Consider the following 25,203-nt stretch of genomic DNA (forward strand, 5'->3'; position numbering starts at 1 on the left):
ATGCTGCACAGGTGTGTCTGCAGTATAATACACTGCCTCTCCATTCTGCACAGGCGTGTCTGCAGTATAATACACTGCCTCTCCATGCTCCACAGGTTTGTCTGCAGTATAATACACTGCCTCTCCATGCTCCACAGGTGTGTCTGCAGTATAATACACTGCCTCTCCATGCTGCACAGGTGTGTCTGCAGTATAATACACTGCCTCTCCATGCTGCACAGGTGTGTCTGCGGTATAATACACTGCCTCTCCATGCTGCACAGGTGTGTCTGCAGTATAATACACTGCCTCTCCATGCTGCACAGGTGTGTCTGCAGTATAATACACTGCCTCTCCATGCTGCACAGGTGTGTCTGCGGTATAATACACTGCCTCCCCATAATGCACAGGTGTGTCTGCAGTATAATACACTGCCTCTCCATGCTGCACAGGTGTGTCTGCAGTATAATACACTGCCTCTCCATGCTGCACAGTTGTGTCTGCGGTATAATACACTGCCTCTCCATGCTGCACAGGTGTGTCTGTGCTACAATACACGGCCTCTCCATGCTGCACAGGTGTGTCTGCGGTATAATACACTGCCTCCCCATGCTGCACAGGTGTGTCTGCAGTATAATACACTGCCTCTCCATGCTGCACAGGTGTGTCTGCAGTATAATACACTGCCTCTCCATGCTGCACAGGTGTGTCTGCAGTATAATACACTGCCTCTCCATGCTGCACAGGTGTGTCTGCAGTATAATACACTGCCTCTCCATTCTGCACAGGCGTGTCTGCAGTATAATACACTGCCTCTCCATGCTGCACAGGTGTGTCTGCGGTATAATACACTGCCTCTCCATGCTGCACAGGTGTGTCTGCAGTATAATACACTGCCTCTCCATGCTGTACAGGTGTGTCTGCAGTATAAAACACTGCCTCTCCATGCTGTACAGGTGTGTCTGCAGTATAATACACTGCCTCTCCATACTGCTCAGTTGTGTCTGCGGTATAATACACTGCATCTCCATGCTGCACAGGTGTGTCTGCAGTTTAATACACTGCCTCTCCATGCTGCACAGTTGTGTCTGCGGTATAATACACTGCCTCTCTATGCTGCACAGGTGTGTCTGCAGTATAATACACTGCCTCTCCATGCTGCACAGGTGTGTCTGCAGTATAATACACTGCCTCTCCATGCTGCACAGGTGTGTCTGCAGTATAATACACTGCCTCTCCATGCTGCACAGGTGTGTCTGCAGTATAATACACTGCCTCTCCATGCTGCACAAGTGTGTCTGCAGTATAATACACTGCCTCTCCATGCTGCACAGGTGTGTCTGCAGTATAATACACTGCCTCTCCATGCTGCACAAGTGTGTCTGCAGTATAATACACTGCCTCTCCATACTGCACAGGTGTGTCTGTAGTATAATACACTGCCTCTCCATGCTGCACAGGTGTTTCTGTGGTATAATACACTGACTCTCCATACTGCACAGGTGTGTCTGCAGTATAATACACTGCCTCTCCATGCTGCACAGGTGTGTCTGCAGTATAATACACTGCCTCTCCATGCTGCACAGGTGTGTCTGCAGTATAATACACTGCCTCTCCATGCTGCACAGGTGTGTCTGCAGTATAATACACTGCCTCCCCATACTGCACAGGTGTGTCTGCAGTATAATACACTGCCTCTCCATGCTGCACAGGTGTGTCTGCAGTATAATACACTGCCTCTCCATGCTGCACAGTTGTGTCTGCGGTATAATACACTGCCTCTCCATGCTGCACAGGTGTGTCTGCGGTATAATACACTGCCTCTCCATGCTGCACTGGTATGTCTGCGGTATAATACACTGCCTCTCCATGCTGCACAGGTATGTCTGCGGTATAATACACTGCATCTCCATGCTGCACAGGTGTGTCTGCAGTATAATACACTGCCTCTCCATGCTGCACAGGTGTGTCTGCAGTATAATACACTGCCTCTCCATGCTGCACAGGTGTGTCTGCGGTATAATACACTGCCTCTCCATGCTGCACTGGTATGTCTGCGGTATAATACACTGCCTCTCCATGCTGCACAGGTGTGTCTGCGGTATAATACACTGCCTCTCCATGCTGCACAGGTGTGTCTGTAGTATAATACACTGCCTCTCCATGCTGCACAGGTGTTTCTGTGGTATAATACACTGCCTCTCCATACTGCACAGGTGTGTCTGCAGTATAATACACTGGCTTCCCATACTGCACAGGTGTGTCTGCAGTATAATACACTGCCTCTCCATGCTGCACAGGTGTGTCTGCAGTATAATACACTGCCTCTCCATGCTGCACAGTTGTGTCTGCGGTATAATACACTGCCTCTCCATGCTGCACAGGTGTGTCTGCGGTATAATACACTGCCTCTCCATGCTGCACAAGTGTATCTGTGCTATAATACACTGCCTCTCCATACTGCACAGGTGTGTCTGCAGTATAATACACTGCCTCTCCATGCTGCACAGGTATGTCTGCGGTATAATACACTGCATCTCCATGCTGCACAAGTGTATCTGTGCTATAATACACTGCCTCTCCATGCTGCACAGGTGTGTCTGGGGTATAATACACTGCCTCTCCATGCTGCACAGGTGTGTCTGCAGTATAATACACTGCCTCTCCATACTGCACAGGTGTGTCTGCAGTATAATACACTGCCTCTCCATGCTGCACAGGTGTGTCTGCAGTATAATACACTGCCTCTCCATGCTGCACAGGTGTGTCTGCAGTATAATACACTGCCTTCCCATACTGCACAGGTGTGTCTGCAGTATAATACACTGCCTCTCCATGCTGCACAGGTGTGTCTGCAGTATAATACACTGCCTCTCCATGCTGCACAGTTGTGTCTGCGGTATAATACACTGCCTCTCCATGCTGCACAGGTGTGTCTGCGGTATAATACACTGCCTCTCCATGCTGCACAAGTGTATCTGTGCTATAATACACTGCCTCTCCATGCTGCACAGGTGTGTCTGTGGTATAATACACTGCCTCTCCATACTGCACAGGTGTGTCTGCAGTATAATACACTGCCTCTCCATGCTGCACAGGTGTGTCTGCAGTATAATACACTGCCTCTCCATACTGCACAAGTGTGTCTGCAGTATAATACACTGCCTCTCCATGCTGCACAGGTGTGTCTGCGGTATAATACACTGCCTCTCCATGCTGCACAAGTGTATCTGTGCTATAATACACTGCCTCTCCATACTGCACAGGTGTGTCTGCAGTATAATACACTGCCTCTCCATGCTGCACAGGTGTGTCTGCAGTATAATACACTGCCTCTCCATACTGCACAAGTGTGTCTGCAGTATAATACACTGTCTCTCCATGCTCCACAGGTTTGTCTGCAGTATAATACACTGCCTCTCCATGCTCCACAGGTGTGTCTGCAGTATAATACACTGCCTCTCCATGCTGCACAAGTGTATCTGTGCTATAATACACTGCCTCTCCATGCTGTACAGGTGTGTCTGCAGTATAATACACTGCCTCTCCATGCTGCACAGGTGTGTCTGCAGTATGATACACTGCCTCTCCATACTGCACAAGTGTGTCTGCAGTATAATACACTGCCTCTCCATGCTGCACAGGTGTGTCTGCGGTATAATACACTGCCTCTCCATGCTGCACAAGTGTATCTGTGCTATAATACACTGCCTCTCCATACTGCACAGGTGTGTCTGCAGTATAATACACTGCCTCTCCATGCTGCACAGGTGTGTCTGCAGTATAATACACTGCCTCTCCATACTGCACAAGTGTGTCTGCAGTATAATACACTGTCTCTCCATGCTCCACAGGTTTGTCTGCAGTATAATACACTGCCTCTCCATGCTGCACAGGTGTGTCTGCAGTATAATACACTGCCTCTCCATGCTGCACAGGTGTGTCTGTGCTACAATACACTGCCTCCCCATACTGCACAGGTGTGTCTGCAGTATAATACACTGCCTCTCCATGCTGCACAGGTGTGTCTGCAGTATAATACACTGCCTCTCCATGCTGCACAGTTGTGTCTGCGGTATAATACACTGCCTCTCCATGCTGCACAGGTGTGTCTGTGCTACAATACACGGCCTCTCCATGCTGCACAGGTGTGTCTGCGGTATAATACACTGCCTCCCCATGCTGCACAGGTGTGTCTGCAGTATAATACACTGCCTCTCCATGCTGCACAGGTGTGTCTGCAGTATAATACACTGCCTCTCCATGCTGCACAGGTGTGTCTGCAGTATAATACACTGCCTCTCCATGCTGCACAGGTGTGTCTGCAGTATAATACACTGCCTCTCCATTCTGCACAGGCGTGTCTGCAGTATAATACACTGCCTCTCCATGCTGCACAGGTGTGTCTGCAGTATAATACACTGCCTCTCAATGCAGCACAGGTGTGTCTGCAGTATAATACACTGCCTCTGCATGCTGTACAGGTGTGTCTGCAGTATAAAACACTGCCTCTCCATGCTGTACAGGTGTGTCTGCAGTATAATACACTGCCTCTCCATACTGCTCAGTTGTGTCTGCGGTATAATACACTGCATCTCCATGCTGCACAGGTGTGTCTGCAGTTTAATACACTGCCTCTCCATGCTGCACAGTTGTGTCTGCGGTATAATACACTGCCTCTCTATGCTGCACAGGTGTGTCTGCGGTATAATACACTGCCTCTCTATGCTGCACAGGTGTGTCTGCAGTATAATACACTGCCTCTCCATGCTGCACAGGTGTGTCTGCAGTATAATACACTGCCTCTCCATGCTGCACAGGTGTGTCTGCAGTATAATACACTGCCTCTCCATGCTGCACAGGTGTGTCTGCAGTATAATACACTGCCTCTCCATGCTGCACAAGTGTGTCTGCAGTATAATACACTGCCTCTCCATACTGCACAGGTGTGTCTGTAGTATAATACACTGCCTCTCCATGCTGCACAGGTGTTTATGTGGTATAATACACTGCCTCTCCATACTGCACAGGTGTGTCTGCAGTATAATACACTGCCTCCCCATACTGCACAGGTGTGTCTGCAGTATAATACACTGCCTCTCCATGCTGCACAGGTGTGTCTGCGGTATAATACACTGCCTCTCCATGCTGCACAGTTGTGTCTGCGGTATAATACACTGCCTCTCCATGCTGCACAGGTGTGTCTGCGGTATAATACACTGCCTCTCCATGCTGCACTGGTATGTCTGCGGTATAATACACTGCCTCTCCATGCTGCACAGGTATGTCTGCGGTATAATACACTGCATCTCCATGCTGCACAAGTGTATCTGTGCTATAATACACTGCCTCTCCATACTGCACAGGTGTGTCTGCAGTATAATACACTGCCTCTCCATGCTGCTCAGGTGTGTCTGCAGTATAATACACTGCCTCTCCATGCTGCACAGTTGTGTCTGCGGTATAACACACTGCCTCTCCATGCTGCACAGGTGTGTCTGCGGTATAATACACTGCCTCTCCATGCTGCACAGGTGTGTCTGTGGTATAATACACTGCCTCTCCATGCTGCACTGGTGTGTCTACAGTATAATACACTGCCTCTCCATGCTGTACAGGTGTGTCTGCGGTATAATACACTGCCTCTCCATGCTGCACAGGTGTGTCTGCGGTATAATACACTGCCTCTCCATGCTGCACAGGTATGTCTGCGGTATAATACACTGCATCTCCATGCTGCACAGGTGTGTCTGTGCTACAATACACTGCCTCTCCATGCTGCACAGGTGTGTCTGTGCTACAATACACTGCCTCTCCATGCTGCACAGGTGTGTCTGCAGTATAATACACTGCCTCTCCATGCTGCACAGGTGTGTCTGTAGTATAATACACTGCCTCTCCATGCTGCACAGGTGTTTCTGTGGTATAATACACTGCCTCTCCATACTGCACAGGTGTGTCTGCAGTATAATACACTGCCTTCCCATACTGCACAGGTGTGTCTGCAGTATAATACACTGCCTCTCCATGCTGCACAGGTGTGTCTGCAGTATAATACACTGCCTCTCCATGCTGCACAGTTGTGTCTGCGGTATAATACACTGCCTCTCCATGCTGCACAGGTATGTCTGCGGTATAATACACTGCCTCTCCATGCTGCACAAGTGTATCTGTGCTATAATACACTGCCTCTCCATACTGCACAGGTGTGTCTGTAGTATAATACACTGCCTCTCCATGCTGCACAGGTGTGTCTGCGGTATAATACACTGCCTCTCCATGCTGCACAGGTGTGTCTGCGGTATAATACACTGCCTCTCCATGCTGCACAGGTGCATCTGCGGTATAATACACTGCCTCTCCATGCTGCACTGGTATGTCTGCGGTATAATACACTGCCTCTCCATGCTGCACAAGTGTATCTGTGCTATAATACACTGCCTCTCCATACTGCACAGGTGTGTCTGCAGTATAATACACTGCCTCTCCATGCTGCACAGGTGTGTCTGCAGTCTAATACACTGCCTCTCCATGCTGCACAGGTGTGTCTGTGCTACAATACACTGCCTCTCCATACTGCACAGGTGTGTCTGCAGTATAATACACTGCCTCTCCATGCTGCACAGGTGTGTCTGTGCTACAATACACTGCCTCTCCATACTGCACAGGTGTGTCTGCAGTATAATACACTGCCTCTCCATGCTGCACAGGTGTGTCTGTGCTACAATACACTGCCTCTCCATGCTGCACCATGTGTGTCTGCGGTATAATACACTGCCTCTCCATGCTGCACAGGTGTGTCTGCAGTATAATACACTGCCTCTCCATGCTGCACAAGTGTGTCTGCAGTATAATACACTGCCTCTCCATGCTGCACAGGTGTGTCTGCAGTATAATACACTGCCTCTCCATACTGCACAGGTGTGTCTGCAGTATAATACACTGCCTCTCCATGCTGCACAGGTGTGTCTGCGGTATAATACACTGCCTCTCCATGCTGCACAGGTATGTCTGCAGTATAATACACTGCCTCTCCATACTGCACAGGTGTGTCTGCAGTATAATACACTGCCTCTCCATGCTGCACAGGTGTGTCTGCAGTATAATACACTGCCTCTCCATACTGCACAGGTGTGTCTGCAGTATAATACACTGCCTCTCCATGCTGCACAGGTGTGTCTGCGGTATAATACACTGCCTCTCCATGCTGCAGAGGTGTGTCTGCAGTATATTACACTGCCTCTCCATACTGCACAGGTGTGTCTGCAGTATAATACACTGCCTCTCCATGCTGCACAGGTGTGTCTGGGGTATAATACACTGCCTCTCCATGCTGCACAGGTGTGTCTGCGGTATAATACACTGCCTCTCCATACTGCACAGGTGTATCCGCGGTATAATACACTGCCTCTCCATGCTGCACAGGTGTGTCTGCGGTATAATACACTGCCTCTACATACTGTACAGGTGTGTCTGCAGTATAATACACTGCCTCTCCATGCTGCACAGGTGTATCCGCGGTATAATACACTGCCTCTCCATACTGCACAGGTGTGTCTGTGGTATAATACACTGCCTCTCCATACTTCACAGGTGTGTCTGCAGTATAATACACTGCCTCTCCATACAGCACAGGTGTGTCTGTGGTATAATACACTGCCTCTCCATACTGTACAGGTGTGCCTGCAGTATTATACACTGCCTCTCCATGCTTCACAGGTGTGTCTGCTGTATAATACACTGCCTCTCCATGCTGCACAGGTGTTCCTGCAGTATAATACTCTGTCTCTCCATGCTGCACAGGTGTTTCTGCAGTATAATACACTGACTCTCCATGCTGCAGAGATGTGTCTGCAGTATAATACACTGCCTCTCCATGCTGCACAGGTGTGTCTGCAGTATAATACACTGCCTCTCCATGCTGCACAGGTGTTTCTGCAGTATAATACTCTGTCTCTCCATGCTGCACAGGTGTTTCTGCAGTATAATACACTGCCTCTCCATGCTGCACAGGTGTGTCTGTGGTATAATACACTGCCTCTCCATACTGCACAGGTGTGTCTGTGGTATAATACACTGCATCTCCATGCTTCACATGTGTGTCTGTGGTATAATACACTGCCTCTCCATGCTGCACAGATGTGTCTGTGGTATAATACACTGTCTCTCCATGCTGCACAGGTGTGTCTGCAGTATAATACACTGCCTCTCCATGCTGCACAGATGTGTCTGTGGTATAATACACTGCCTCTCCATGCTTCACAGGTGTGTCTGCAATATAATACTCTGCCTCTCCATGCTGCACAGGTGTGTCTGGGGTATAATACACTGCCTCTCCATGCTGTACAGGTGTGTCTGCAGTATAATACACTGCCTCTCCATGCTGCACAGGTGTGTCTGGGGTATAATACACTGCCTCTCCATGCTGCACAGCTGTGTCTGTGGTATAATACTCTGCCTCTCCATGCTGCACAGGTGTGTCTGGGGTATAATACACTGCCTCTCCATGCTGCACAAGTGTGTCTGCAGTATAATACACTGCCTCTCCATGCTGCACAGGTGTGTCTGCAGTATAATACACTGCCTCTCCATGCTGTACAGGTGTGTCTGCAGTATAATACACTGCCTCTCCATGCTGCACAGGTGTGTCTGGGGTATAATACACTGCCTCTCCATGCTGCACAGGTGTGTCTGCGGTATAATACACTGCCTCTCCATGCTGCACAAGTGTGTCTGCAGTATAATACACTGCCTCTCCATGCTGCACAGGTGTGTCTGCAGTATAATACACTGCCTCTCCATGCTGCACAGGTGTGTCTGCGGTATAATACACTACCTCTCCATGCTGCACAGGTGTGTCTGCGGTATAATACACTGCCTCTCCATGCTGCACAGGTGTATCTGCGGTATAATACACTGCCTCTCCATGCGGCACAGGTGTGTCTGCAGTATAATACACTGCCTCTCCATGCTGCACAGGTGTGTCTGCGGTATAATACACTGCCTCTCCATGCTGCACAGGTGTATCTGCGGTATAATACACTGCCTCTTCATGCTGCACTGGTATGTCTGCGGTATAATACACTGCCTCTCCATGCTGCACAGGTATGTCTGCGGTATAATACACTGCCTCTCCATGCTGCACAAGTGTATCTGTGCTATAATACACTGCCTCTCCATACTGCACAGGTGTGTCTGCAGTATAATACACTGCCTCTCCATGCTGCACAGGTGTGTCTGTGCTACAATACACTGCCTCTCCATACTGCACAGGTGTGTCTGCAGTATAATACACTGCCTCTCCATGCTGCACAGGTGTGTCTGTGCTACAATACACTGCCTCTCCATACTGCACCATGTGTGTCTGCGGTATAATACACTGCCTCTCCATGCTCCACAGGTTTGTCTGCAGTATAATACACTGCCTCTCCATGCTGCACAGGTGTGTCTGGGGTATAATACACTGCCTCTCCATGCTGCACAGGTGTGTCTGCGGTATAATACACTGCCTCTCCATGCTGCACAAGTGTGTCTGCAGTATAATACACTGCCTCTCCATGCTGCACAGGTGTGTCTGCAGTATAATACACTGCCTCTCCATGCTGCACAGGTGTGTCTGCGGTATAATACACTACCTCTCCATGCTGCACAGGTGTGTCTGCGGTATAATACACTGCCTCTCCATGCTGCACAGGTGTATCTGCGGTATAATACACTGCCTCTCCATGCGGCACAGGTGTGTCTGCAGTATAATACACTGCCTCTCCATGCTGCACAGGTGTGTCTGCGGTATAATACACTGCCTCTCCATGCTGCACAGGTGTATCTGCGGTATAATACACTGCCTCTTCATGCTGCACTGGTATGTCTGCGGTATAATACACTGCCTCTCCATGCTGCACAGGTATGTCTGCGGTATAATACACTGCCTCTCCATGCTGCACAAGTGTATCTGTGCTATAATACACTGCCTCTCCATACTGCACAGGTGTGTCTGCAGTATAATACACTGCCTCTCCATGCTGCACAGGTGTGTCTGTGCTACAATACACTGCCTCTCCATACTGCACAGGTGTGTCTGCAGTATAATACACTGCCTCTCCATGCTGCACAGGTGTGTCTGTGCTACAATACACTGCCTCTCCATACTGCACCATGTGTGTCTACGGTATAATACACTGCCTCTCCATGCTGCACAGGTGTGTCTGCAGTATAATACACTGCCTCTCCATGCTGCACAAGTGTGTCTGCAGTATAATACACTGCCTCTCCATGCTGCACAGGTGTGTCTGTGGTATAATACACTGCCTCTCCATGCTGCACAGGTATGTCTGCAGTATAATACACTGCCTCTCCATACTGCACAGGTGTGTCTGCAGTATAATACACTGCCTCTCCATGCTGCACAGGTGTGTCTGCGGTATAATACACTGCCTCTCCATGCTGCACAGGTGTGTCTGCGGTATAATACACTGCCTCTCCATACTGCACAGGTGTGTCTGCAGTATAATACACTGCCTCTCCATGCTGCACAGGTGTGTCTGCAGTATAATACACTGCCTCTCCATGCTGCACAGGTGTGTCTGCAGTATAATACACTGCCTCTCCATACTGCACAGGTGTGTCTGCAGTATAATACACTGCCTCTCCATGCTGCACAGGTGTGTCTGCGGTATAATACACTGCCTCTCCATGCTGCACAGGTGTGTCTGCAGTATAATACACTGCCTCTCCATGCTGCACAGGTGTGTCTGGGGTATAATACACTGCCTCTCCAAGCTGCACAGGTGTGTCTGCAGTATAATACACTGCCTCTCCATGCTGCACAGGTGTTTCTGCAGTATAATACTCTGTCTCTCCATGCTGCACAGGTGTTTCTGCAGTATAATACACTGCCTCTCCATGCTGCACAGGTGTGTCTGTGGTATAATATACTGCCTCTCCATACTGCACAGGTGTGTCTGCAGTATAATACACTGCCTCTCCATGCTGCACAGGTGTGTCTGCAGTATAATACACTGCCTCTCCATGCTGCACAGGTGTGTCTGTGGTATAATATACTGCCTCTCCATACTGCACAGGTGTGTCTGCAGTATAATACACTGCCTCTCCATGCTGCACAGGTGTGTCTGTGGTATAATATACTGCCTCTCCATACTGCACAGGTGTGTCTGCAGTATAATACACTGCCTCTCCATGCTGCACAGGTGTGTCTGTGGTATAATATACTGCCTCTCCATACTGCACAGGTGTGTCTGCAGTATAATACACTGCCTCTCCATGCTGCACAGGTGTGTCTGCGGTATAATACACTGCCTCTCCATGCTGCACAGGTGTGTCTGTGGTATAATATACTGCCTCTCCATACTGCACAGGTGTGTCTGCAGTATAATACACTGCCTCTCCATGCTGCACAGGTGTGTCTGCAGTATAATACACTGCCTCTCCATGCTTCACAGGTGTGTCTGTGGTATAATACACTGCCTCTCCATACTGCACAGGTGTGTCTGTGGTATAATACACTGCCTCTCCATGCTGCACAGGTGTGTCTGGGGTATAATACACTGCCTCTCCATGCTGCACAGGTGTTTCTGCAGTATAATACTCTGTCTCTCCATGCTGCACAGGTGTTTCTGCAGTATAATACACTGCCTCTCCATGCTGCACAGGTGTGTCTGTGGTATAATATACTGCCTCTCCATGCTTCACAGGTGTGTCTGTGGTATAATATACTGCCTCTCCATGCTTCACAGGTGTGTCTGCGGTATAATACACTGCCTCTCCATGCTGCAGAGGTGTTTCTGCAGTATAATACACTGCCTCTCCATGCTGCACAGATGTGTCTGTGGTATAATACACTGCCTCTCCATGCTTCTCAGGTGTGTCTGCAGTATAATACACTGCCTCTCCATGCTGCACAGGTGTGTCTGCAGTATAATACACTGCCTCTCCATGCTGCAGAGATGTGTCTGCAGTATAATACACTGCCTCTCCATGCTGTACAGGTGTGTCTGCAGTATAATACACTGCCTCTCCATGCTGCAGAGGTGTGTCTGCAGTATAATACTCTGCCTCTCCATGCTGCACAGGTGTGTCTGGGGTATAATACACTGCCTCTCCATGCTGTACAGGTGTGTCTGCAGTATAATACACTGCCTCTCCATGCTGCACAGGTGTGTCTGGGGTATAATACACTGCCTCTCCATGCTGCACAGGTGTGTCTGTGGTATAATACACTGCCTCTCCATGCTGCACAGGTGTGTCTGCGGTATAATACACTGCCTCTCCATGCTGCACAGGTGTGTCTGCGGTATAATACACTGCCTCTCCATACTGCACAGGTGTGTCTGTGGTATAATACACTGCCTCTCCATGCTGCACAGGTGTGTCTGCAGTATAATACACTGCCTCTCCATGCTGCACAAGTGTGTCTGCGGTATAATACACTGCCTCTCCATGCTGCACAGGTGTGTCTGCAGTATAATACACTGCCTCTCCATGCTGCACAGGTTTGTCTGCGGTATAATACACTGCCTCTCCATGCTGCATAAGTGTGTCTGCAGTATAATACACTGCCTCTCCATGCTGCACAGGTGTGTCTGCAGTATAATACACTGCCTCTCCATGCTGCACAGGTGTGTCTGTGGTATAATACACTGCCTCTCCATACTGCACAGGTGTGTCTGCAGTATAATACACTGCCTCTCCATGCTGCACAGGTGTGTCTGCGGTATAATACACTGCCTCTCCATACTGCACAGGTGTGTCTGTGGTATAATACACTGCCTCTCCATACTGCACAGGTGTGTCTGTGGTATAATACACTGCCTCTCCATGCTGCACAGGTGTGCCTGCAGTATAATACACTGCCTCTCCATGCTGCACAGGTGTGTCTGCGGTATAATACACTGTCTCTCCATACTGCACAGGTGTGTCTGTGGTATAATACACTGCCTCTCCATGCTGCACAGGTGTGTCTGCAGTATAATACACTGCCTCTCCATACTGCACAGGTGTGTCTGTGGTATAATACACTGCCTCTCCATACTGCACAGGTGTGTCTGTGGTATAATACACTGCCTCTCCATGCTGCACAGGTGTGTCTGCAGTATAATACACTGCCTCTCCATACTGCACAGGTGTGTCTGTGGTATAATACACTGTCTCTCCATACTGCACAGGTGTGTCTGTGGTATAATACACTGCCTCTCCATGCTGCACAGGTGTGCCTGCAGTATAATACACTGCCTCTCCATGCTGCACAGGTGTGTCTGCGGTATAATACACTGCCTCTCCATGCTGCACAGGTGTGTCTGTGGTATAATACACGGCCTCTCCATACTGCACAGGTGTGTCTGTGGTATAATACACTGCCTCTCCATGCTGCACAGGTGTGTCTGCAGTATAATACACTGCCTCTCCATGCTGCACAGGTGTGTCTGTGGTATAATACTCTGCCTCTCCATGCTGCACAGGTGTGTCTGGGGTATAATACACTGCCTCTCCATGCTGTACAGGTGTGTCTGCAGTATAATACACTGCCTCTCCATGCTGCACAGGTGTGTCTGGGGTATAATACACTGCCTCTCCATGCTGCACAGCTGTGTCTGTGGTATAATACTCTGCCTCTCCATGCTGCACAGGTGTGTCTGGGGTATAATACACTGCCTCTCCATGCTGTACAGGTGTGTCTGCAGTATAATACACTGCCTCTCCATGCTGCACAGGTGTGTCTGGGGTATAATACACTGCCTCTCCATGCTGCACAGGTGTGTCTGCGGTATAATACACTGCCTCTCCATGCTGCACAAGTGTGTCTGCAGTATAATACACTGCCTCTCCATGCTTCACAGGTGTGTCTGCAGTATAATACACTGCCTCTCCATGCTGCACAGGTGTGTCTGCGGTATAATACACTACCTCTCCATGCTGCACAGGTGTGTCTGCGGTATAATACACTGCCTCTCCATGCTGCACAGGTGTATCTGCGGTATAATACACTGCCTCTCCATGCGGCACAGGTGTGTCTGCAGTATAATACACTGCCTCTCCATGCTGCACAGGTGTGTCTGCAGTATAATACACTGCCTCTCCATGCGGCACAGGTGTGTCTGCAGTATAATACACTGCCTCTCCATGCTGCACAGGTATGTCTGCGGTATAATACACTGCCTCTCCATGCTGCACAAGTGTATCTGTGCTATAATACACTGCCTCTCCATACTGCACAGGTGTGTCTGCAGTATAATACACTGCCTCTCCATGCTGCACAGGTGTGTCTGTGCTACAATACACTGCCTCTCCATACTGCACAGGTGTGTCTGCAGTATAATACACTGCCTCTCCATGCTGCACAGGTGTGTCTGTGCTACAATACACTGCCTCTCCATACTGCACCATGTGTGTCTGCGGTATAATACACTGCCTCTCCATGCTCCACAGGTTTGTCTGCAGTATAATACACTGCCTCTCCATGCTGCACAGGTGTGTCTGGGGTATAATACACTGCCTCTCCATGCTGCACAGGTGTGTCTGCGGTATAATACACTGCCTCTCCATGCTGCACAAGTGTGTCTGCAGTATAATACACTGCCTCTCCATGCTGCACAGGTGTGTCTGCAGTATAATACACTGCCTCTCCATGCTGCACAGGTGTGTCTGCGGTATAATACACTACCTCTCCATGCTGCACAGGTGTGTCTGCGGTATAATACACTGCCTCTCCATGCTGCACAGGTGTATCTGCGGTATAATACACTGCCTCTCCATGCGGCACAGGTGTGTCTGCAGTATAATACACTGCCTCTCCATGCTGCACAGGTGTGTCTGCGGTATAATACACTGCCTCTCCATGCTGCACAGGTGTATCTGCGGTATAATACACTGCCTCTTCATGCTGCACTGGTATGTCTGCGGTATAATACACTGCCTCTCCATGCTGCACAGGTATGTCTGCGGTATAATACACTGCCTCTCCATGCTGCACAAGTGTATCTGTGCTATAATACACTGCCTCTCCATACTGCACAGGTGTGTCTGCAGTATAATACACTGCCTCTCCATGCTGCACAGGTGTGTCTGTGCTACAATACACTGCCTCTCCATACTGCACAGGTGTGTCTGCAGTATAATACACTGCCTCTCCATGCTGCACAGGTGTGTCTGTGCTACAATACACTGCCTCTCCATACTGCACCATGTGTGTCTACGGTATAATACACTGCCTCTCCATGCTGCACAGGTGTGTCTGCAGTATAATACACTGCCTCTCCATGCTGCACAAGTGTGTCTGCAGTATAATACACTGCCTCTCCATGCTGCACAGGTGTGTCTGTGGTATAATACACTGCCTCTCCATGCTGCACAGGTATGTCTGCAGTATAATACACTGCCTCTCCATACTGCACAGGTGTGTCTGCAGTATAATACACTGCCTCTCCATGCTGCACAGGTGTGTCTGCGGTATAATACACTGCCTCTCCATGCTGCACAGGTGTGTCTGCGGTATAATACACTGCCTCTCCATACTGCACAGGTGTGTCTGCAGTATAATACACTGCCTCTCCATGCTGCACAGGTGTGTCTGCAGTATAATACACTGCCTCTCCATGCTGCACAGGTGTGTCTGCAGTATAATACACTGCCTCTCCATACTGCACAGGTGTGTCTGCAGTATAATACACTGCCTCTCCATGCTGCACAGGTGTGTCTGCGGTATAATACACTGCCTCTCCATGCTGCACAGGTGTGTCTGCAGTATAATACACTGCCTCTCCATGCTGCACAGGTGTGTCTGGGGTATAATACACTGCCTCTCCAAGCTGCACAGGTGTGTCTGCAGTATAATACACTGCCTCTCCATGCTGCACAGGTGTTTCTGCAGTATAATACTCTGTCTCTCCATGCTGCACAGGTGTTTCTGCAGTATAATACACTGCCTCTCCATGCTGCACAGGTGTGTCTGTGGTATAATATACTGCCTCTCCATACTGCACAGGTGTGTCTGCAGTATAATACACTGCCTCTCCATGCTGCACAGGTGTGTCTGCAGTATAATACACTGCCTCTCCATGCTGCACAGGTGTGTCTGTGGTATAATATACTGCCTCTCCATACTGCACAGGTGTGTCTGCAGTATAATACACTGCCTCTCCATGCTGCACAGGTGTGTCTGTGGTATAATATACTGCCTCTCCATACTGCACAGGTGTGTCTGCAGTATAATACACTGCCTCTCCATGCTGCACAGGTGTGTCTGTGGTATAATATACTGCCTCTCCATACTGCACAGGTGTGTCTGCAGTATAATACACTGCCTCTCCATGCTGCACAGGTGTGTCTGCGGTATAATACACTGCCTCTCCATGCTGCACAGGTGTGTCTGTGGTATAATATACTGCCTCTCCATACTGCACAGGTGTGTCTGCAGTATAATACACTGCCTCTCCATGCTGCACAGGTGTGTCTGCAGTATAATACACTGCCTCTCCATGCTTCACAGGTGTGTCTGTGGTATAATACACTGCCTCTCCATACTGCACAGGTGTGTCTGTGGTATAATACACTGCCTCTCCATGCTGCACAGGTGTGTCTGGGGTATAATACACTGCCTCTCCATGCTGCACAGGTGTTTCTGCAGTATAATACTCTGTCTCTCCATGCTGCACAGGTGTTTCTGCAGTATAATACACTGCCTCTCCATGCTGCACAGGTGTGTCTGTGGTATAATATACTGCCTCTCCATGCTTCACAGGTGTGTCTGTGGTATAATATACTGCCTCTCCATGCTTCACAGGTGTGTCTGCGGTATAATACACTGCCTCTCCATGCTGCAGAGGTGTTTCTGCAGTATAATACACTGCCTCTCCATGCTGCACAGATGTGTCTGTGGTATAATACACTGCCTCTCCATGCTTCTCAGGTGTGTCTGCAGTATAATACACTGCCTCTCCATGCTGCACAGGTGTGTCTGCAGTATAATACACTGCCTCTCCATGCTGCAGAGATGTGTCTGCAGTATAATACACTGCCTCTCCATGCTGTACAGGTGTGTCTGCAGTATAATACACTGCCTCTCCATGCTGCAGAGGTGTGTCTGCAGTATAATACTCTGCCTCTCCATGCTGCACAGGTGTGTCTGGGGTATAATACACTGCCTCTCCATGCTGTACAGGTGTGTCTGCAGTATAATACACTGCCTCTCCATGCTGCACAGGTGTGTCTGGGGTATAATACACTGCCTCTCCATGCTGCACAGGTGTGTCTGTGGTATAATACACTGCCTCTCCATGCTGCACAGGTGTGTCTGCGGTATAATACACTGCCTCTCCATGCTGCACAGGTGTGTCTGCGGTATAATACACTGCCTCTCCATACTGCACAGGTGTGTCTGTGGTATAATACACTGCCTCTCCATGCTGCACAGGTGTGTCTGCAGTATAATACACTGCCTCTCCATGCTGCACAAGTGTGTCTGCGGTATAATACACTGCCTCTCCATGCTGCACAGGTGTGTCTGCAGTATAATACACTGCCTCTCCATGCTGCACAGGTTTGTCTGCGGTATAATACACTGCCTCTCCATGCTGCATAAGTGTGTCTGCAGTATAATACACTGCCTCTCCATGCTGCACAGGTGTGTCTGCAGTATAATACACTGCCTCTCCATGCTGCACAGGTGTGTCTGTGGTATAATACACTGCCTCTCCATACTGCACAGGTGTGTCTGCAGTATAATACACTGCCTCTCCATGCTGCACAGGTGTGTCTGCGGTATAATACACTGCCTCTCCATACTGCACAGGTGTGTCTGTGGTATAATACACTGCCTCTCCATACTGCACAGGTGTGTCTGTGGTATAATACACTGCCTCTCCATGCTGCACAGGTGTGCCTGCAGTATAATACACTGCCTCTCCATGCTGCACAGGTGTGTCTGCGGTATAATACACTGTCTCTCCATACTGCACAGGTGTGTCTGTGGTATAATACACTGCCTCTCCATGCTGCACAGGTGTGTCTGCAGTATAATACACTGCCTCTCCATACTGCACAGGTGTGTCTGTGGTATAATACACTGCCTCTCCATACTGCACAGGTGTGTCTGTGGTATAATACACTGCCTCTCCATGCTGCACAGGTGTGTCTGCAGTATAATACACTGCCTCTCCATACTGCACAGGTGTGTCTGTGGTATAATACACTGTCTCTCCATACTGCACAGGTGTGTCTGTGGTATAATACACTGCCTCTCCATGCTGCACAGGTGTGCCTGCAGTATAATACACTGCCTCTCCATGCTGCACAGGTGTGTCTGCGGTATAATACACTGCCTCTCCATGCTGCACAGGTGTGTCTGTGGTATAATACACGGCCTCTCCATACTGCACAGGTGTGTCTGTGGTATAATACACTGCCTCTCCATGCTGCACAGGTGTGTCTGCAGTATAATACACTGCCTCTCCATGCTGCACAGGTGTGTCTGTGGTATAATACACTGCCTCTCCATGCTGCACAGGTGTGTCTGCAGTATAATACACTGCCTCTCCATGCTGCACAGGTGTGTCTGTGGTATAATACACTGCCTCTCCATGCTGCACAGGTGTGTCTACAGTATAATACACTGCCTCTCCATACTGCACAGGTGTGTCTGTGGTATAATACACTGCCTCTCCATGCTGCACAGGTGTGTCTGCAGTATAATACACTGCCTCTCCATGCTGCACAGGTGTGTCTGCGGTATAATACACTGCCTCTCCATGCTGCACAGGTGTGTCTGTGGTATAATACACTGCCTCTCCATGCTGCACAGGTGTGTCTGTGGTATAATACACTGCCTCTCCATGCTGCACAGGTGTGTCTGCAGTATAATACACTGCCTCTCCATGCTGCACAGGTGTGTCTGTGGTATAATACACTGCCTCTCCATGCTGCAAAGGTGTGTCTACAGTATAATACACTGCCTCTCCATACTGCACAGGTGTTTTTGTGGTATAATACATTGCCTCTCCATGCTGTACAGGTGTGCCTGCAGCATAATACACTGCCTCTTCATGCTGCACAGGTGTGTCTGCGGTATAATACACTGCCTCTCCATGCTGCACAGGTGTTTTTGTGGTATAATACACTGCCTCTCCATGCTGTACAGGTGTGCCTGCAGTATAATACACTGCCTCTCCATGCTGCACAGGTGTGCCTGCAGTATAATACACTGCCTCTCCATGCTGTACAGGTGTGCCTGCAGTATAATACACTGCCTCTCCATGCTGCACAGGTGTGTCTGCGGTATAATACACTGCCTCTCCATGCTGCACAGGTGTGTCTGCGGTATAATACACTGCCTCTCCATACTGCACAGGTGTATCTGCGGTATAATACACTGCCTCTCCATGCTGCACAGGTGTATCTGCGGTATAATACACTACCTCTCCATACTGCACAGGTGTATCTGTGGTATAATACACTGCCTCTCCATGCTGCACAGGTGTATCTGTGCTATAATACACTGCCTCTCCATGCTGCACAGGTGTGTCTGTGGTATAATACACTGCCTCTCCATGCTGCACAGGTGTGTCTGCGGTATAATACACTGCATCTCCATGCTGCACAGGTGTGTCTGCGGTATAATACACTGCCTCTCCATGCTGCACAGGTGTGTCTGCAGTCTAATACACTGCCTCTCCATGCTGCACAGGTGTGTCTGCAGTCTAATACTCTGCCTCTCCATGCTGCACAGGTGTGTCTGCAGTATAATACACTGCCTCTCCATGCTGCACAGGTGTGTCTGGGTTATAATACACTGCCTCTCCCTGCTGCACAGGTGTGTCTGCGGTATAATACACTGCCTCTCCATGCTGCACAGGTGTGTCTGCGGTATAATACACTGCCTCTCCATGCTGCACAGGTGTGTCTGCAGTATAATACACTGCCTCTCCATGCTGCACAGGTGTGTCTGCGGTATAATACACTGTCTCTGCATGCTGCACAGGTGTGTCTGCAGTCTAATACACTGCCTCTCCATGCTGCACAGGTGTGTCTGCAGTCTAATACACTGCCTCTCCATGCTGCACAGGTGTGTCTGCAGTCTAATACACTGCCTCTCCATGCTGCACAGGTGTGTCTGCAGTCTAATACACTGCCTCTCCATGCTGCACAGGTGTGTCTGCAGTCTAATACTCTGCCTTTCCAAACTAAATACGCATCTTTAATAATCTATGCAATCCACTATATCTGCATGCTGCACAGTTATATTTACTGTACAGTATACTGCCTCATCATGCTAAACAGTATTTGTTGCACAATAGTCTATTTGTGTTACTGAGATGTTTTATCTTCTTTACTTTAGACTGATTCTCTTTGCTACAAAAATTCATTATTTCCATGCTGCATCGACTTGTTTAACTTGCTGTAAAGTACACTGCCTCTCTATAGTACACAGACTTGTCTTCTCTTTAAACACTACAGAGTTGTCATCTGCTCTACAATACACTGCCTCTACATACTACACAGACTTATTATCTGCTGTACAATAAACTGCCTGTACATATTACACAGACTTGTCTTATCTCTTGTACGGTAGACTGCCTCTGTATACTAACCAGACTTGCCTCATCTGCTGTACAGTAAGCTGCATTTACACACTACGCAGTCTTGTCTCATTTTGTGTACAGTATACTGACTCTCCAGACTACACAGACTTGATTGGGTTGGAAACACACATGCCGTCATTGATGCAGCAAATCAAGAGCGTAGAAATAAAGAAATGTGAAACTTGTGAAAAGTCCCTATGACTGCGATACATTAATAACCATCTGCCCGCTGCCCCCTCCGCTGCGCCGTGCGGCCGGGTCCACCTCACCTCTTTAATGTTTAATGCGGGTAATGGCTTCATTCTGCGCACGGGAAGACGAATAATGGAAATTTTAATACTCTGAGCAAGTTCTGAAATAATTGTGTTGGATTCCAATTCCATTTTCTGCAGTTTTACGGTCACCGTCCATCACGACTGACACGTCCCCGGCTGGGGAGGAACCGGCCTGACCTGTGTGTAGGACACGTACTGCAGAACAAGCCTCTCCGCCATATTGCACAGAATCTGCGGCCGGAGGAATCCCCGTCATCCCCACATCTCTGCTGCACCTTCCTTAAAGGCGAGAGACAAATAGATATTTATGGCTGGAGTTGTTTTACCCTTTCACTGCGCATAAATTGGAAATGGCATTTAAAGTAGCTGGAAACAGCGGCAACCGCAGCAAAGCATCGTGTGAGCACTTAATAAATCTATCAGCGGGTGCAGCGCTCTCCAGAAGCCCCGCTCTGCCCTCTATTCACTGTCCTCACGGCCAAAGGGCAGGAAAATACAAGGGGAGTGAGCAGGCGCCACAGCAGCACAGAGTATTTCAGCCGAGCAGAACGCAGCTCTTGTGGGATTAGGAGGAGCATAGGCTCCAGCAGCACAGAGTATTTCAGCCGAGCAGCGCACAGTTCTTGTGGGATTAGGAGGAGCATAGGCTCCAGCAGCACAGAGTATTTCAGCCGAGCAGCACACATGTCTTGTGGGATTAGGAGGAGCATAGGCTCCAGCAGCACAGAGTATTTCAGCCGAGCAGCACACAGGGCTTGTGGGATTAGGAGGAGCATAGGCTCCAGCAGCACAGAGTATTTCAGCCGAGCAGCACGCAGGTCTTGTGGGATTAGGAGGAGCATAGGCTCCAGCAGCACAGAGTATTTCAGCCGAGCAGCGCACAGTTCTTGTGGGATTAGGAGGAGCATAGGCTCCAGCAGCACAGAGTATTTCAGCCGAGCAGCACACATGTCTTGTGGGATTAGGAGGAGCATAGGCTCCAGCAGCACAGAGTATTTCAGCCGAGCAGCACACATGTCTTGTGGGATTAGGAGGAGCATAGGCTCCAGCAGCACAGAGTATTTCAGCCGAGCAGCACGCAGGTCTTGTGGGATTAGGAGGAGCATAGGCTCCAGCAGCACAGAGTATTTCAGCCGAGCAGCACACATGTCTTGTGGGATTAGGAGGAGCATAGGCTCCAGCAGCACAGAGTATTTCAGCCGAGCAGCACACAGGTCTTGTGGGATTAGGAGGAGCATAGGCTCCAGCAGCACAGAGTATTTCAGCCGAGCAGCACACAGGGCTTGTGGGATTAGGAGGAGCATAGGCTCCAGCAGCACAGAGTATTTCAGCCGAGCAGCACGCAGGTCTTGTGGGATTAGGAGGAGCATAGGCTCCAGCAGCACAGAGTATTTCAGCCGAGCAGCACGCAGGTTTTGTGGGATTAGGAGGAGCATAGGCTCCAGCAGCACAGAGTATTTCAGCCGAGCAGCACACAGTTCTTGTGGGATTAGGAGGAGCATAGGCTCCAGCAGCACAGAGTATTTCAGCCGAGCAGCACACAGGTCTTGTGGGATTAGGAGGAGCATAGGCTCCAGCAGCACAGAGTATTTCAGCCGAGCAGCACGCAGGTTTTGTGGGATTAGGAGGAGCATAGGCTCCAGCAGCACAGAGTATTTCAGCCGAGCAGCACACAGTTCTTGTGGGATTAGGAGGAGCATAGGCTCCAGCAGCACAGAGTATTTCAGCCGAGCAGCACACAGGTCTTGTGGGATTAGGAGGAGCACAGGCTCCAGCAGCACAGAGTATTTCAGCCGAGCAGCACGCAGGTCTTGTGGGATTAGGAGGAGCATAGGCTCCAGCAGCACAGAGTATTTCAGCCGAGCAGCACACAGGGCTTGTGGGATTAGGAGGAGCATAGGCTCCAGCAGCACAGAGTATTTCAGCCGAGCAGCACGCAGGTCTTGTGGGATTAGGAGGAGCATAGGCTCCAGCAGCACAGAGTATTTCAGCCGAGCAGCACACAGTTCTTGTGGGATTAGGAGGAGCATAGGCTCCAGCAGCACAGAGTATTTCAGCCGAGCAGCACGCAGGTCTTGTGGGATTAGGAGGAGCATAGGCTCCAGCAGCACAGAGTATTTCAGCCGAGCAGCACACAGGGCTTGTGGGATTAGGAGGAGCATAGGCTCCAGCAGCACAGAGTATTTCAGCCGAGCAGCACACAGGGCTTGTGGGATTAGGAGGAGCATAGGCTCCAGCAGCACAGAGTATTTCAGCCGAGCAGCACGCAGGTCTTGTGGGATTAGGAGAAGCATAGGCTCCAGCAGCACAGAGTATTTTAGCCGAGCAGCACACAGGGCTTGTGGGATTAGGAGGAGCATAGGCTCCAGCAGCACAGAGTATTTCAGCCGAGCAGCACACAGGGCTTGTGGGATTAGGAGGAGCATAGGCTCCAGCAGCACAGAGTATTTCAGCCGAGCAGCACACAGGGCTTGTGGGATTAGGAGGAGCATAGGCTCCAGCAGCACAGAGTATTTCAACCGAGCAGCACACAGGGCTTGTGGGATTAGGAGGAGCATAGGCTCCAGCAGCACAGAGTATTTCAGCCGAGCAGCACACAGGGCTTGTGGGATTAGGAGGAGCATAGGCTCCAGCAGCACAGAGTATTTCAGCCGAGCAGCACACAGGTCTTGTGGGATTAGGAGGAGCATAGGCTCCAGCAGCACAGAGTATTTCAGCCGAGCAGCACACATGTCTTGTGGGTGTAGGAGGAGCACAGGCTCCAGCAGCACAGAGTATTTCAGCCGAGCAGCACACAGGTCTTGTGGGATTAGGAGGAGCATAGGCTCCAGCAGCACAGAGTATTTCAGCCGAGCAGCACGCAGGTTTTGTGGGATTAGGAGGAGCATAGGCTCCAGCAGCACAGAGTATTTCAGCCGAGCAGCACACAGGGCTTGTGGGATTAGGAGGAGCATAGGCTCCAGCAGCACAGAGTATTTCAGCCGAGCAGCACACAGGTCTTGTGGGATTAGGAGGAGCATAGGCTCCAGCAGCACAGAGTATTTCAGCCGAGCAGCACGCAGGTCTTGTGGGATTAGGAGGAGCATAGGCTCCAGCAGCACAGAGTATTTCAGCCGAGCAGCACACAGGGCTTGTGGGATTAGGAGGAGCATAGGCTCCAGCAGCACAGAGTATTTCAGCCGAGCAGCACACAGGTCTTGTGGGATTAGGAGGAGCATAGGCTCCAGCAGCACAGAGTATTTCAGCCGAGCAGCACACAGGTCTTGTGGGATTAGGAGGAGCATAGGCTCCAGCAGCACAGAGTATTTCAGCCGAGCAGCACACAGGGCTTCTGGGATTAGGAGGAGCATAGGCTCCAGCAGCACAGAGTATTTCAGCCGAGCAGCACACAGGTCTTGTGGGATTAGGAGGAGCATAGGCTCCAGCAGCACAGAGTATTTCAGCCGAGCAGCACACATGTCTTGTGGGTGTAGGAGGAGCACAGGCTCCAGCAGCACAGAGTATTTCAGCCGAGCAGCACACAGGGCTTGTGGGATTAGGAGGAGCATAGGCTCCAGCAGCACAGAGTATTTCAGCCGAGCAGCGCACAGGTCTTGTGGGATTAGGAGGAGCACAGGCTCCAGCAGCACAGAGTATTTCAGCCGAGCAGCACACATGTCTTGTGGGTGTAGGAGGAGCACAGGCTCCAGCAGCACAGAGTATTTCAGCCGAGCAGCACACAGGGCTTGTGGGATTAGGAGGAGCATAGGCTCCAGCAGCACAGAGTATTTCAGCCGAGCAGCACACAGGGCTTGTGGGATTAGGAGGAGCATAGGCTCCAGCAGCACAGAGTATTTCAGCCGAGCAGCACGCAGGTTTTGTGGGATTAGGAGGAGCATAGGCTCCAGCAGCACAGAGTATTTCAGCCGAGCAGCACACAGTTCTTGTGGGATTAGGAGGAGCATAGGCTCCAGCAGCACAGAGTATTTCAGCCGAGCAGCACACAGGTCTTGTGGGATTAGGAGGAGCACAGGCTCCAGCAGCACAGAGTATTTCAGCCGAGCAGCACGCAGGTCTTGTGGGATTAGGAGGAGCATAGGCTCCAGCAGCACAGAGTATTTCAGCCGAGCAGCACACAGGGCTTGTGGGATTAGGAGGAGCATAGGCTCCAGCAGCACAGAGTATTTCAGCCGAGCAGCACGCAGGTCTTGTGGGATTAGGAGGAGCATAGGCTCCAGCAGCACAGAGTATTTCAGCCGAGCAGCACACAGTTCTTGTGGGATTAGGAGGAGCATAGGCTCCAGCAGCACAGAGTATTTCAGCCGAGCAGCACGCAGGTCTTGTGGGATTAGGAGGAGCATAGGCTCCAGCAGCACAGAGTA

This window comes from Phyllobates terribilis, unplaced genomic scaffold (genome assembly GCF_046119375.1).
Source record: "Phyllobates terribilis strain yellow unplaced genomic scaffold, ASM4611937v1 Scaffold_7__3_contigs__length_470593459, whole genome shotgun sequence".
NCBI classification, from domain to species: Eukaryota; Metazoa; Chordata; class Amphibia; order Anura; family Dendrobatidae; genus Phyllobates; species Phyllobates terribilis.